This window comes from Falco punctatus, assembly GCF_963210335.1.
Source record: "Falco punctatus genome assembly, chromosome: 1".
Classification (NCBI taxonomy): domain Eukaryota; kingdom Metazoa; phylum Chordata; class Aves; order Falconiformes; family Falconidae; genus Falco; species Falco punctatus.
Window position 1 is genome coordinate 108,216,040 of NC_137580.1, and position 13,571 is coordinate 108,229,610.

Below are 13,571 nucleotides of genomic sequence, written 5' to 3' on the forward strand. Positions count from 1 at the left end.
AAGGGAAAAAAGATCAGGAAACTTCAATTTTATTGTTTTTAATAAGAACTAACATGTGGGTCTAAAGGGGCAAAACTTGTCCCCAGTTTTATTTTTCATTCTGTTTGGATCTGCCAGCACTACGATTCCAAGCCCCAGGAAGGATGGTGAGCACTACTCCTGTGCTACTGTCCCCCGTCAGCAAATAATCCCTGCTTTACATGCCTTCTTCATAGGTGCTAGAAGCCCAGTCCAGGGGAAATATACTTTTTCTTTATTTTGGGATGGTTTAACACAATTACCTTTTCCTCAGAACAAAAAGAACAGAAAAAGAATTGTGATTCAGTGAGTCGTGTTTTGTTTTCTGCGCATTTGCTCAGTTAATGTAAATGACCAGCTGCCTTTACTCAACAAAATTATAAAATTATAAAATTATTTAGGTTGGAAAGGACCTTAAAGATCATCTAGTGCCAGCCCCCCTGCCATGGGCAAGGACACCTTCTACTAAACCAGTGGGCTCAAAGCCCCATGCAACCTGGCCCTGAATGTTTCCAGGGATAGGGCATCCACACCTTCTCTGGGTAACCTGTTCCGGAGCCTCACCACCCTCACACTAAAGAATTTCTTCTTTATATCTAACCTAAATCTACCTTATATCAGTTTAAAGCCATTACCCCTTGTCCTATATTGAAATAGGGCTGAAGCCTTGAAATAGGAGTTGATCCTCTGTACTGTTAATTCCCTGGGGTAGTAACTTTGTTTTATAGCTAGCAAAGTGTTACACAACCTGTGTGATGGCACTACAGATTAAATTACTATAATTACATCTATTTTATCCTTTTCAAAGCATTTTACCACACCAAATATCATCGTCACATCCTAGCAGAAGAATAAGCATTATTTCACTTTTAACTGTTGGAAAAACTAAAGCAGACAGGGGATATTTTTTGCTCGTTGCTCGAATTTACTCATTGCCAGAGCTGCTAAAACTCAAGTTTTTGCCAGTTTTCAGCCTTGTGCAAAGAGAGTTTGTTAAACCTCTTCCTAAACATTTATCAGTGCAAGTAGAGAGAGAAGGAAAGTTACCAAGATGCAAACAGGAGGATTTTCTCAAGATAAAAGTCACTTGAAAGTGTTGTTTATAACATTCAGAAATCTCTGATTCTTCAGGCTTACATTCTGTCTTTACCCAGCTAATGATCTTTTCATCATATAGCAAGCAGTGCATCATTAATGCTGAATTCTTACAAGAGCAGTACTTTGCTACCATTAGTTAATCATCCACAAAGACTGCAACATCTTCAGAGATCCAGAGAAAAATACTATGGCAAAGAACAGGAGCTTCTGTTTTACCTGCAAGACTATAAAACCTGAATGTCCTTGGAGTCCGAAACCTTCCAAATGTCCCAAAAGACTTTGTGTAGATGAAAACAGTCCTGCCACCCCTGGTGCTAACATAGAATTCCTAGGAAAGGCCACAGCAATCCTGCCTTTGTATAGAGCATGTTAAATACAAGGTAGGAATATGGAAAAGTAACCTGAGCCGTTCTGGACTTTACACTTCTTACTCATAAATGAGAAAGCAGTAAAGGATGTTGATTTAACCGCATTATCTCATGAGACTGAATTTTCCATATCTGAGACTTAAACTCTTACTGTATTGTAAAACGCTTTGTTTCTGCACATCGATACTTTTGGCACTTTCATTACTGAGCAGAGGTTGAATGTATTGTTGATTATTTGCTGCGACAACCAAGATAGCTGTCTTACCCAGATCTGAGCTCCTTCTGGTCTTCTGCAGACCACAGGAAAGAAATACCACATTATTTGAAATATTTTTGTATAATTTTCAGTAGTTTGAGCTTCAAATATGTGAAGTGATGTGTGACCTTTCAAGGGCTTCAGCTGGAATTTGAACTATTCCTTTCTGAAAGAGAATTGCAGCTCATCAGCTACCCTGGGAAATCTCTGGAGAGACAGGCTCTTACAGCTACGCAGTGGTGTTCACAGTGGCATAGTTGACACATGAAAACAGAACACTACAGAATCAGAAGATTTCATTATGCTGTAAAAAAAAGGTGGGAGAATGTACTTTTCCCCCTCTCTTGTTACAATTCAAGAAAAAAAAAAATATCTGAGGGAATTGTAACCGCTACAAACAGTGTAAACAGCTGCAGAACTAGAGGACTTCGGGTTAATAAGTATCCTAGGGCCACTACGGAAGATGTCCAGGGGAAAATCATGCTGATAGTGAAGGATTTTTGCCCACCTCAGCCTCCAGTTCATCTCTGCACTGATCTCTCAGTAGTTACAGGTGCTAGAACGAGGACAGTGAATGATATAGGAAATGGCAGTTTATTACCTATTTTTAATCTTGGCTGTTGCAAAGGTTGCTTTTACATAAATACACATCGGCTTCTTATCACCAACATAATTATCTACAGAAGAAAAAGAAAAAGAAAGCAAGAAGAAAGATAGCTGTGCCTTCATTTCTTTTTGATCTGTTTTGTAGATGTGACTTTGCTCCTTCGAGAAGCCCTGAGCACCTGTGCCTTTTCTGTCTCTGGTCACTGAACAGAGACCGTTCTAAAGGGCAGTTTCCATCTCCTCACTGCTGTGCTGTCCAGGAGCATGGGAACGCTGCCGTACCCTGCAAACCGCGCTCCTCCTTACGCAAAGGGTGACGGAGCAGGAGTCACCCTTTGCTCTGCTCCAAAGAAAACACCCTGGGACCAGCAGCCTGTCCTCCACAAGTATTCCCTGCTTTGCTTGCTTGTTGAAAACACCAGGACTGATAATTGAAGACATGTGTTTTCTACGAGCTTGGCTGAAGCCACCACCAACAGTTCAGCTCAGCCAAATATTAATGACATTATTTTTGGTTACTCCCACACAGAGCTAAACTTGAACCAGCACTGTAGATGTAAACGCCCTGTACATCCCCTGACACACAAACCCAGCTCCTTTGCCTCTATCAAAGCAATCCTCGGGGAGCATCCCTGTGCTGGGGTCCGGTCCCTTCCCGAGCAGGGAGCATCCCCTTGCTCATTTTGAGGTGCGCAGTGACGCCCCGTGGCAGCGTGGGAACCCCTGTCCTTGAATGCTCCACCACGGAGTGAAACAAAGCTCTCCAGCGCTTGAAAACAAAATTATTTCCCTGTTTTCTGCTTGTTTGTTGTGCTGCTTTTTTTAAGGAGAAAATTGACTTTTAATCTAGGAGGTTAAAACAATTAGGTTGAGGTACAGCAAACACTCGATGCTCCAAGTGAGGCAAATCTTAATGCCTCAGGTCACCTGGAGAATGCGTTACCTGAGGTGGGGCAGCACCGACTTCCCGAATTCCTCAGCCCGTGGGCTTGTTCAGCCTCACTGTGTGTGACTGCAGAAGTCATTACTCATCGACAAATGATCAAATACATTTTAAGTCACACAGCTGCAAGATGTGTATATTTGCACATATCCCACTTCACGCAAATTATGTTATTTTTTCATGGGCAAATTTTATAAACCAAAGCTTGCTGGAGTACCAGCCGCTCACTGGGTTCCAGCTGCATTCCTGTAGCAAAACTCACATCACCACTCTCACTCACACTGCTCCTCCATCTGCCTTACTTCTGTCCATTTAAATTCTTTGCAAGTGCTAGCGTGTAAGTACTTTGAAGTACTAGCCTACGGTGTTGGCAAACAGACTCAAACATTAACATGATTGTTCTTAACTTGACCTACATCTCACTTTTCTCACAGAATATTTAAGATTGTTAAAATTATGTAGCTGCTTGACTACATATTACACCTGAATTAAAGACGCAGTCACAGGCAGTTGTGTGTAAATGGCAAGAGTCCAAAGAAATTACATTTTTATAGAAAATCAAGCAAGACGTTTGGATGACAGGACAGAAATCACGTATCCCACACGGGAAAAGGCTGTGCTGTTTAGCTGTAGGTACTTTTGTCACCTCTTAGCCACAGTAGCAACCGTGACCCCCCAACAGCCACGCACCTGGGTGTTCCCAGGTACTGGTCTGATTAATACTAGCAGTAAACATTTTCTAGTCTTCACCCCTATCTTCTCACGAAGTCCTAGTCTCTCTTTACGCACAGGAGGGGAGGTATGTGACATGGGTGACAGTGAGAATCTTGTAAAGATTATCCCTTTTGCTGGCTTTTGTGGGCTAGTGCACTCCTGTTTTGCTGCACGTGTGGTGTGAGGGAATTACAGAGGCTTTGTATTTTTCCTCTGATTTTGCGCAGGCCAGGAGTAACCTTTTAATCAAAGTTATTACAGAATAGCTCAGATGCTCCCATGCTGTGAAGAATTGTTAGAAAATAAAAATTTCTGCCAATTAAGTCTTGAGACTAGATTGCACCAGATTATGGTAAATTTTACCTAGTATGTGTCATGCACGAATCATATTTAGAGTTCATAATGCAAAAAAGTAATGCCTTTTGCTTTTGACTATGTTCACATAGACAGATTTCATTAAAAAAGTATTATTTTTTTAAATCATCATTAGTATCATCATTAAGTACCTAGAATATCCTTTTCTATTAGCTTGTTTCCATTAGGCAAGCTGATAGCAAGTGTGACAGATTGTATTCCAGGTTTCAAAAACTGGTATTTATAAAAACATAGTAAGAAGATACAGAGTCCCAGCTTTGGTAGGGCTGCTGGTAAGCACAGAATCAGAGGTATTTAGGTGCAAAACAGATATAAGCTGATATCGAGACCACCCCTCAACAGATTGAAAATTGATTTTTTCGGCATTTTTTTTCAGCAGGGCTTCTTTAGTCTAGTTTAGGAGAATCAAAGCTAACTTGAAATTAATAGGTCCAGTGAATTATTTCCATACATACCAGGTCTGATCCCAGTACCAGTGATTTTAAATCTATGTGGATTGGGTACTTCTGCACATCACTGTAATATGCAAGTATTTTATAAGAAACTTGCAGTATGTAGATGACAGAATGGATCCTGTATATAAATATTTGTAGTTCTCCAAGGGCTTGCTCACATTTTTATTAAAACAGAGTAGAACTGTACTCAGCAAGTAGTCCCACTGAGACAATGGCCCTTCTGGGAGAATAAAAGGCTACTTACCGAGGTAAAAATGGCTGAGTAGTGAGCTCCCTCCAGTTAACTCATGTATTCCCAGATAAGGCTAAACGTAGGTAAGATGTGAAAATAGGAAATATAAACATGTACTGTGAGCTTTATGTCATAATTTTGTCCGTGTTTCAGTCTGAAATTAAAGTGTCAGCAGGAAAGAGAGATTTTGCCTTTAAAAATTTAAGACAATGTATTGTAGTGGGAATGCTGCCAAACTAATGACAGTCATTTAAAGAACAGAGCGGGGCGGGGGGATGGTGGTGAAAATGCATTTTATGGCTTGAGAGTGTCCATATGTAGTGCAAGGAAACAGATAAGCTTCGAGGGAACGATAATCCTTTTGTATTCTTCCTCAAATTATTTATATAAACTTGAAGGAAGAGTCATAACACAGCAAGTATCACCAAACAGAGCACTGTTCCTTAACATAACTCTGCACAGGCAAATTAAAGGGGACGGTGTTTCAAGTAACACACCTGTTTGCAGACTGTTTGCAAAGACTGGCTGCACATGCCAGCATGAATATACTTTTGTTTGTAGTGTTAGTACCTAAAGAAAGTCAAGGGACAGTCACTGTTGTTTCCAGATAATATGTCTTTGAAGGGGACTTGTTAATGCCTATCTCCAAATTACAGCCCCTTTACTCAGGCTCCAAGTTCTACTTAAGTTCTTTATGAAACGCTTATCCTGGAGATGGGCTTCATTATGTTGTGTAAGTTCTATAAAATACAGATTGCCAGATCAACAGAGCTGCAAATACGTAGTTTTGGAAAAGAGTTAAAACATTAGTGTCAGAAAGGACACCAAGATCCACAGTGAACATTTCTTTAGGCTCTGAATGCTGGAGGAAGGCAGGAAAGCTGAAATGCACTGCACGTTTCCATGTGTGGGAATAATATAGGGGGGTTATTTGAAATGTCAATTTTAGAACAGTTTTTCTTAATGTATATAACCATCTGAAATTCATCACACCCTGCCCAATTGGAAAACGGACCCACAACAGTCAGTTGCTATATGCCAGGTTTACAAAAGTACTCTCTGAGAAAATTATGGTCAATTAACTCGCCAAAACCATCAGAAGATGAAGCCTATCTGTGTGAGACCTTCCCTGGTAAAATGCCTGACAGCTAACACCCCACATTAAAAAATTCCACAATGTTTCTGAGAATCCAGATCCATTACAGGCACGATCCTTTTCTCCCCGGGCTATCTTATCACATCAAACCATGTTTTCCATGACTATTTATATATTCAGTTATACTGCATTCCTCATTTAAACTTCCATGTTACTTAGCAAACTAACCCAGCAAGCCAGTTGGTTTCAGCAGTAAACATTATTGACTATAAATATACATATATATGACATACTTTCCAGATTTATTACTTATAATAAATCTGTCCCATTGAGTTAGATAATTTACTGTGCTGGAACAGTTTACCTTTTAAAAATATAACTTAATATGGCTAATAAAGCTTACTTCACCATTTTAAAATAAACAACAGTTTGTTTTGTTGGGTTGGGGTTTTTTGCTTCAGATTCTGCTTCTTTTGTTTTCCTTATAGTTTAATACTTAAAAAAAATTAAATAAACTTTACATTCGTAATGCAATCATGTGGACTGCCAAAACTCTAATTTCAGACTGTCATAACACAGTTCTGCTACAGGCATTTGACTCCCAACATTCATAATTGCTGGACAAGTGCCTGAACAAGACAGAGTAGAGCACGTAACATCAGAAAAGCAAGAAAAAGCATTAGAAGTTTTTAAAAAATCAAAACAAACTTACACCTGAAATAATGTATCTGTCTCCCCCCAAAAAGCTTTTTCAGGTGTACCTTTTCCCAATGTGTTAGAAATTTCTCTAAGACCTGAAAAGTTCATTTAAAATGAAAAAATGTATACATATTTCAGACTATCGTTAGTATTTCAGATTTTATAACCAAAGTTGAAAGAAGCAATGAGGAGGGAAAGTTAACGAAACTCAAGTGTCTGCTGGTTTCAGAAGGTAGGCTCTGAAGACAGCAGTCTAGGAGTCTCTAAATTTCATAAAGTACTTTAGCTATCACTGTGTTAAAAACAAAATTATAAAGTACCTGTCTTTCGGATCGGTTTGAAGCGCTTTCCTTGGAGTTATCCAAGCTCGAGTAACCTTCACCCACATTTACTTCAGAGTCTTGGGAACTCAGCCTGTGGGCAACTCAGTATCTTGGTGAGGTTTTTGTACACCAATCCCCCTCACATGGTCTGATTTCCAGATAATCTGCTGCCAAAGAGCTCTTCAAGAATTTTTGCGTCACTTTAGTCAAATAAACTTTATGTTTCACCAGGGCTGCAGCTCAGTTTTCCTCCTAGAGGTGGGTGGCTACATTTGTCTGTTCTGATCAGTTCAAAAGAGCGAGATCCAGCGAAGGCAGAGTGAGAAGGAAGGGAAGCTTTTCTGGTAAGGGACAGTTTTGCTGGCTGTTATTACAGCTATAAATAACAGGGTGGTGGTGATGATGGAGACAACAAACGGGACGTAAGCTTTGAGGGAGTCTGTAAATTACAAGTTTGCAGGTGGGTCTGTAGATTACAGAATGATAGGAAGGACTGGGATATTATCACAATGAAGGGGCTTGGAAACTAATTTCTATTGCTGAATATACATGTTATTTTAATAAAGAAATAAGGTTTAGTTTTGTTTTAAAGCATTAATCACAAATTCTTTAAAAGCATTTTGCTCCTTCAGTAAGCTCAACAAGTAATTTCCTTTCTTCCTGCTACTCAAAATATCTCGCTCAACCTCTGACACATGCTTTTTCTCCAGCTTTTTTTTCCACCTAGGATTTTTTCATTCCTAGGCTTTACAATTTGTTTTTAAAAAGTCATAAATCACAGGTCAACAAAATAGTGCCATAGTTTAGGTAGCAGATTTAAAAAAAAAAAAAATATGTGGAAAACCAAAATGGGGACGAATAATGGTAGCTAATTGTTAGAGCAACAGCATTTTTGCTGGAAGTGGTTGCCAGCTTTCAGAGACTTGTTCCAAACAATTGAAAAGAAAACAAACTCTGAAAACTGAAAAGCATAGGGATATAATTAGCACTTTTTCTGTCTTCTGGTCCCTAAATGATAGCAGCAGCCGGCAGCGTGCCGTTCGCACCATCCAAAGGATAGCGCAGGTATTGCAGTTACAAACAGCAGCGAGACACGTACTAAAATAATTTTTTGCTTTCTCATTCTTGTGGTCAGGACCTTAAAAATGTTTTGTTAAATTGAGCTTGTTTCCTTCAGTAGTTTTAGAAATTCATTGATTTTTTTAGTGAAAATAGCAGCAACCAGCTCTTCTCTCTGCCGTGCTGAACTCCCCTCCTGTGCTCTTCTTTCCAAAAGAAAGTTTTAGTCACATTAATCTCCACTTGACTGCAGACAGGGAAAAAAAACCCGCAAGTTAGCACCCTTGCCTATTATACTCATTCACAGCCTTCCCCATCTTGTTCTTTTCCGAGGGGGTTGCAAGAACAGATACTGTTGTGCCTTGCTCACTAAACCTTTACGAAGGTCAAAGTGCGTTTTCATGCCCAAATATCCATCTGTGGATTAGACCCCTCACTGTAGCTGGCAGGTTTTTTTTCTTTCTTGGGAGGATGGATGGTACGAGGAATCTGCACCTTCCCTTTCATGCAGAGTTCGAGCTCACTACTGCTGGGAGATTGGAATGGATTTTCCAAACTCACTATTTCTGCCCTCTTACAAGCAATAAATTCTGTGTACTTTAGGTCCCTCTGGTCTTTACATAATTATATGGGTTGGTTTTTTTTCTGGTTGTCCTAATTTTTAGGGGCGTCGTGACCTTTGTCTGAGGTTTTTCTCCATCTTAGTCTCTGCTTAGAGTAGGTTCTTATAACAAGTTCTCAAACGCTATTACATTCCATTCATCTTGGTCACTTGCAGTTAAATTGCTTTCATCTGCTCACATCAGTGGCACCCAGTGTCACTATTTAGTTATTTTTGTAGAGCATACAAAGCTCTAATGTGAAAAACAGCACATTAAGAACACAAAACCACCTTTCATGACTTATCCTGGCCTTTTTGTTCAGTTGATATTTTTCCCCTGTTAATATCTTCTGCAGCAGCATGGTGTGGTTTTTTTGTTTGTTTTTTTTTTTTAATATCTTGCCAAACAGCCTTGAACATTTGGGGCATAATACAAATAACAGACTTGAGATTTCAGGCAGACCCCTCAACGTTATAATACTTATGCGTGGAAAAACCTTCAGGTACTGTACAGAGTCAGTTACAGAATTTCATGAGATCTTCTACACGTTGGTGGGCAAAATCATAATGACTTACGGAAAATATGAAAAAAAACAACAAGAAAAAAATGGACTTCACAGAAGATGCAGCTTCAAATACTTCCACAGTTCTCCACAGATAAAGCAGCTGTAGATTCCAGTTAACAATGCCAGCAGAAGAATAGGAAGCATCAATCAAATTACCTAATAGCAGTAGTACCAGCTGTACTAAGAAGAGATTAATAATAATTCTGCAAACATGTCTCTGATTCACTGCCAGTAAGAGGATAGGAACAATCTTCCAAATAACACAAAACAAATAAAAAAATATTTATTTGTTCCCATCTTTTGCTTAGTTAGGAATCAGACTACATTTAGAAACTATTACGATTGGCTTTGGGATAAAAGATATTCTGATTGGCCTTCCCTGATATTTTCTAATCTGACTGTGCTGGGATACGCATTTTGGAGAGGTTTTGCTATTTCCACTACAACTGCTCTAAGCCCACATTTGGGTGGAGAAATCCGACTACCAACCACCACTACACATAACCTCTCCTCCTGCCTCTTCTTAGTTAGCAATAGTTATTTTCTGACCTTTGATTGGATCTGATAGTTGACTTTTATAACATTATCTGTCCGTATTTTCCACCTGTCAGAGGAACCGCCTTTGAATTATCACGAGAGCTACACCATTTTGTTGACAGACTGGAAAAGGAAGCTACCTACCTGTTAGCTAGCTGGTTCCTCAACAATCCAAAGGTCTTTTAAAGGATTTGCAAAAGATATAAACTGAAAGCAGCAGCAGCACTGGAAAACAGTGGACATGAATTGTTTTTTTTATTTTAACCTAAACATCTTTTTATCAGTTGGGTCTTGATTTTTTTGTAATCTGGGTTTACGGTTCACGAGGCAAAAAGCTTTCTTTTCTGAGAGACTAAACCTATAGCAAGCTAGGCTTATTCCCACATTTCCATCCCATCAGTTGGAGAGAGTTTAATTTTTGATCATCTCTGAACCATTTCCTGCAAAATGACAGGAGTTTAGTAGCCTGTTCCTCATTTACTCCTGCACTACTCCACTGGAGAGGTGTGAGGCAATTCACTGTCACCTCTGGGCTGTACGCTGCCATGCACCTGAAGAGAGACCGAGGTTCTTCTGGATCCAGCTGTGCCTTGTGCTACGGAGGACAGAGGACTTCCCCAGCCTCTGTACGGAGCACATGGCCTCTCAGCCACCCGCTCAGCTTCTCTACCCTTACTCCTCCAGCGGAGGGCTGCTGATCACATCTGTAAGCATCACATCAACAGCAGCCGTTAATGGGAAATCATTTTGTACATGCTGATTTTATTCATGTTTCAAACTACAGTTTAAAAACAAACCCATTTGCCTGTAAGACAGGTCGGTCTGTTTTATAGATAACAAAGACAACTACTTAGCAAGAACACACAGCTACTTATTCTTACCAAAGGCACAGGACTGATTTTCAGGGGCTGTTAGCACAACAAAGAATATCCTAGGGAATATTGTGCCAGCCTTGAATCAGTGTCACTAGCACGAACCTTAGAACAGTTTTTCAACTGCCCTTGAGTCCTTAAAGTAGAAGAAATACAGCTCTCACTTCAACATACATATTTCCCCTCCTCTTCCCCATTTCTTCTTACAACAAACTTATAAAACTGCTGGGCGTAAAGGCAAAACTGTTTCTGCCAGATTGGCTTGGTTTCCTATAATGTGTTTTAGCCATGTGGGTTTTCTGTGCTTATTTGAAGGAAAGGAAAAAAAACATACTATTGTATACACTGTACAGGGAAATATCTGGGAAAGAGCTGCAGAGATAAGCACACACTGGACAATACTTTTAAATACTTAAATTAACAAAAACTGGCTTGGAAACAGTTTTTAATTTGTCAAACTCAATCCTCATCAGTGTTGCCTTGGGCAACAAAAATGTTCGTCAGTTAAAGTCCAGAGAAGTTAACTCTCCTTGGCTACTATCCCCCTCTCACAGATAGCATAAAAGACATAAAAGAACTGGTATAATGTCATAAGCAGAAAGATTTTGAAGGACTAAAAATACTGACCTTTTGGAAGGAAAAAAGCCCCCAAAACAACCACATGCATTAGTCATAATCAAAATATTGTGCATAATACAGCTTCCCAAGAGATTTGGCTTTGTTTCAGAGCCACCAGGGTTCAGCATCAAGTACAAGGCTGTTTACTCGCCTTGATGCAAGAAACACAGCGTGAAGTAGAGACCGTGCCTCACAGACCTGTAAAGCCAAAAGGGACCTCAAAAGGTCATCTGGTCCATCCCTGTGCCAAAAGAAGGATCAACTCTACCAGCCCCATTTCTGACATGTTCTTCTGTAACCTGTTCTTAAAGATCTCTAACAGAGGCACCACGCATCCTCAGGCAACTGATTCTAGTTCTTCACCATTTTTATCAGCAGAAAGCTTTTCTTAATCTCACTAAACCTTGCTGCAGTTGAAGCCCATGACTTTTCAATCATTTTATCATGAGCAGTGGGAACAAAGTTCTCTTCTTTCAAGCATCCATTCATTAATTCAAAGACTGTGATGTCTCCCCTTTTCTCTGAGTCAACACTATGCTTCTTTCAGCCTTTTACTATTCATATTTTCAAGTCCTCCAATCATTCTTACCACTTTACACTGGTTTTAGCCTGCATCTTCCCTGAGGTGCAGTACCCTGAACAAGATACTCCAACAAGCCCAGGCAGAGCTGGGTAACTTCACATACATTGCAGACTATTTTTCTCTGTTTATACACCCCAATATTACATTACTTTTTTGTATGAAAGTGATCAACAGTGACATTTTTATTTTTCTTTCCACACCAAAAGCTTAGTTCACACTTACTCTGCATGCCGCATTTGCACATCCAGTTGCTCCTGGCTAGGCACTGTTCCTTATGCAATATACATTTGCATAGTTTGATAGAGATCACAGTTTGATGAACACAGTATAATCAGTAGTGGCAAAATACTTGACAATAACCTGACAATTAAATATATTTGACAAATCAACTATTCCACAATAGCCTGATGATTAAAAGGTGTGCCCAAACTTCCACAGAGACAACTGCAAGCAATGCATGTTTCTGCCAGTCAACACTAAAAGCAAGAAAAGTCACCTACCTGTCCCAAGACACAGGAAGACCTGAGCGTTGAGCTTTGTCTTCTAGATTAGGAAAAATCTAGTGCAAAGCTATAGATTTATGTTATTTCTCATGACCATTGCTAGTAGAAAGGGCAAGCTGAGACCAACAGCCATGTGCTCCTGTACCCTCATAGGTCTTGAGATGACAGAAAACCTCCTGACAAGCCCAGGATAAACATAAACTGGGTTTTACTGGAAGGGAATCAATTCATAGTGTCACTCTATGCCAAGAGACATTCTGTGCATCCCCAGAACAGTGTTATTACCTTTGCAGGACATACTGCGAAGGGCACAGACTCTTCAAACACATCATTCAAGGACAGTAACAACAACCTCCTGCTGCTGTTCCACACCAAGTTTTCCCTAACCAGCACTCCTGCCCACTTCAGGAAACATTAATCACAGCAGATTGAATCATCTTTGATGAGTCCTAGACATCCAAATCTGGATTTAGTTTAGCAGGCAACATGCAGACACACTTCAGCTAGGCATTTTTAATATACATACATATTTGTATAACTAGCGTAAGATACACTTTCACAATCATTTAATAACTTTCTGCCTCTGTTGCCCAAATGTAAAAGTCAAACCAAATTGCGGAGTATCATGGCCATACCAAACATCTTTTTTTTTTTTTGCTTGCGCTTAAAGCAACATCTATCTGCTACCCATGTTAGCTGGCAGTTCTGTTTCAGCATGGTTCCTTATCCTCACTTACCCTTTCTTTTACTTGCTTGTGACAACTTTCCTGTACTGGGTTTAATCAGGGTACACACAACGACAGCCTGCCATTTTGGCACCATCCAAACCAAAGGATTAGTACTGTGCTCAAACTGTTGGAGTGCCTGTAGCACATGCGATATTGTTAGCATATCTCTGTTCAGTGAGATGAGCATCTTTGCCATAAAGCAGCATGTTCTCCTGATGTATTCACATTCTCTCTCACTTAAGATTTGTTTCTAGGTCACTAGTATCTTTCCATTTCATTAGTTACATGAGGCTCATTAAAAAAAAAAAAGAAAACAGAACT

At 39.8% G+C, this 13,571-nt stretch overlaps 1 protein-coding gene across 3 annotated transcripts in view; it reads right to left on the reverse strand.

Annotated features, from left to right (window-relative positions):
* SLC6A4 (solute carrier family 6 member 4) overlaps positions 1 to 13,434 on the reverse strand; it is a 30,419-nt gene extending 16,985 nt beyond the window's left edge. For 2 of the 3 annotated variants that reach the window (XM_080383330.1, XM_080383328.1), the window contains exon 1: positions 7,181 to 13,434. The gene's annotated coding sequence lies outside the window, so the exon portion shown is untranslated. Of the gene's footprint in view, positions 1 to 5,077; positions 5,139 to 7,180 lie in introns of all 3 variants that reach the window. The other variant, XM_080383329.1, reaches the window with a different exon arrangement.
* Between the last annotated feature and the right edge of the window lie 137 nt (positions 13,435 to 13,571).